The sequence below is a fragment of the Dipodomys ordii genome, unplaced genomic scaffold (assembly GCF_000151885.1).
Source record: "Dipodomys ordii isolate 6190 unplaced genomic scaffold, Dord_2.0 Scaffold9, whole genome shotgun sequence".
Classification (NCBI taxonomy): Eukaryota; Metazoa; Chordata; class Mammalia; order Rodentia; family Heteromyidae; genus Dipodomys; species Dipodomys ordii.
Window position 1 is genome coordinate 6,626,970 of NW_012267225.1, and position 2,459 is coordinate 6,629,428.

At 49.3% G+C, this 2,459-nt stretch overlaps 1 protein-coding gene across 3 annotated transcripts in view; it reads right to left on the minus strand.

The window, feature by feature from the left end:
* Zmynd11 (zinc finger, MYND-type containing 11) overlaps positions 1-209 on the minus strand; it is a 97,572-nt gene extending 97,363 nt beyond the window's left edge. For all 3 annotated transcript variants that reach the window (XM_013009355.1, XM_013009353.1, XM_013009352.1), the window contains exon 1: positions 129-209. The gene's annotated coding sequence lies outside the window, so the exon portion shown is untranslated. The remainder of the gene's footprint in view (positions 1-128) is intronic.
* Between the last annotated feature and the right edge of the window lie 2,250 nt (positions 210-2,459).

Here is a 2,459-nt window from a genome sequence, read left to right on the forward strand (position 1 = left end):
CCCGCGGCCCGGCCCGGCCCGTCCCCGCCACCCCTAACTCGTCTCAGCATGTTGTTCGGGGCGCACACACCCGAACCCCATCTCCACACACACACACACTCACTCACTCACACGTGAAGGCTACGTACGTGCAGGCGCGCGGGGGCCGGGAGCGCGGCACACCGAGAGCGCAGACACGAGGGCGGCATTGTTAAGCTCGGGCCGGGGGCCCCGGGCGCCCGCCTGCCGTCGGGATGGGGGAGTGGGGGGGGGCAGAGGTGGAGGGGGGACTGTGTCCCACTTCGCCCCGGCCCGCGTGGCCGAGGGGTGCAGGAGCACGCGCTATCGTGTGGGCCACGCGGGGTGGGGAACGCGATCTGTTCTCCGCGGTCCGGAAGGCCGGGGGCCGGCCGGGACCCGTTATCCGCCCGCAGCGCCAGGCCCATCGCTGGCTGGCCGTGAGTGACCGCAGATCCCCGGAGCCTAAGGAAGTCTCTAGAAGAAAGAGGGGACAAATTAAAAAAAAAAAAATTCCCAGCCATCCAGACACGTACAGACTCCATTGATGGTGATCCTGCGCCCGCCACCCCGGCTGCCTGCTCTCCCCGGGCTCCGGGGCTCGCGGGCCGCCTGGGAAGTCTAAGATCTTACCCCAGGGACCAGCCCGCGCTCGCTGGGTCTCGAGGGACCTGCTGGGGGTGCATCTCCATCTTCTGCCCCCTCCAAAAACATCCCCAGAACAATGTTCATTCGCTTGAAGAATAAATGTGCACCGTGGGTTGACCGTAGGCAAATGGGAGACCGGCTGGGGGGTGCATCTCCATCTTCTGCCCCCTCCAAAAATATCCCCAGAAAGTGTTCCTTCACTTGAAGAGTAAATGTGCACCGTAGGTGGACCCATAGACCGATTAACACGTGTTGGAAGAAAATGAAGACATACCTGGTTTGAAGGCTGGACTCGGGAAATCTTAACCACCCAACTCCTCAGGGAATCACCGCTTTGTAAATAAAGTTTCTTCATCTATAAAATAAAGGACCGGTATACATAACACACGTGTCCTTTGCAACAACATGACATATGTATGAAAGATTCTTCCCTCTTAGGGTCAAGGTAGCTGCTGCATTATTCAACTCTGCTCCAATTATAGTTCAGAGGCAAGATTCCAGTTTTTATACACAGATAAAATCTCATCTTCCCTAATTAAGCTGGATAACTTATCTCTGGATTTCCTATTGGGCTTGCGTAGAATTTAACCGTTGGCTCTTCCCCCCATCCTACCCTCCCACAACAGTGTTTGGGCGTGTGTGTGTGTGTGTGTGTGTGTGTGTGTTTGTTTGTTTGCCTCATTTGTTCTTGTGGGTCTGGGAGTCAGGTCCTGGAGGTTAGGACAAGGCCTGAAAAATCAAAATGGCTATTTCCAGTCAGACTAAGATATATCATTTTATAAGGAGATTGTAAGGAGAGGACAAAAGGCTGAGGTGAGGAAGGGAAAAATAATAGAACTTGGGGAATGGTTTGCATCAATCCGGACCGGTTTCAGAGCCCGAGAGAAGGCATGTATTAGTCAATGAGTGGGGATGGAAAATTTGTCTCTCAAACAATAAAATATATCCTTCCTATTCTATCCCCCCTTTTTATATAAATTCTAAATGATTCCATAATGTACAAACTGAAAATCTTTTCAAAGACTAGAGGAAGACATAGAGAAATACTTTATAAAATTATGAATGGAGAATGATTAAATATCCCAAACCCTTATAACAATGGAGGGAAAGTCTCTCTCCCCCTCTCTCAGTTTCTCTCTCTTATCCCATACAGCTATTAAATGTAAGAATGTATGAATTATGTATATCAAGTGTAGTTCTACCGTATGTCCACAGTAGATTCCTCTAATACTCTTTCTCCTACCCTCTTCACATAAAGAGGACCAACCATGATTTCTGGAACTCACTGAGAACTACTTTGTAGCTGTAGGCTGTGGGAGTCCCTTGTGGAAATCTCGGAGAGTTCCAGGTTTACTAATTGCTAGCATATATCAATAATAAATTCCTGCATGGATGCCCCCGAAAGGCCTTGTGTTTACTTGTTTTGCCTTTATGATTACATTTGGGTTTATCTTTTTCTTTCGCATGAAAGGCTGAATTACACAAACGTTCCGTTTCATCTGTTTGTCTTCTTGGTGGACAGTCTTGAGTGTACCATGCAGCCTATGTACCTGTGGAAAGACGTGGGGACACAGACGAGGAGCACACTATAAAAGAGTGACTGATCAAAACGTCCTTATGTTGGGAGATTGATTAGGTGAATGAGCGAAGCACCCAGGCCCTCCCCAGTGAGACTTGTGTAGCATTCCTGGAGACTGGGAGACGTAGTACTGAAGACAACTGCATTTCTAACTGACAATAATGTTGTTGCTTAGTAATAGATATTCTTTAGAAAGTGGAGAGGGAGGCAGAAGCAAAATTAGAAGCTCAAGTAG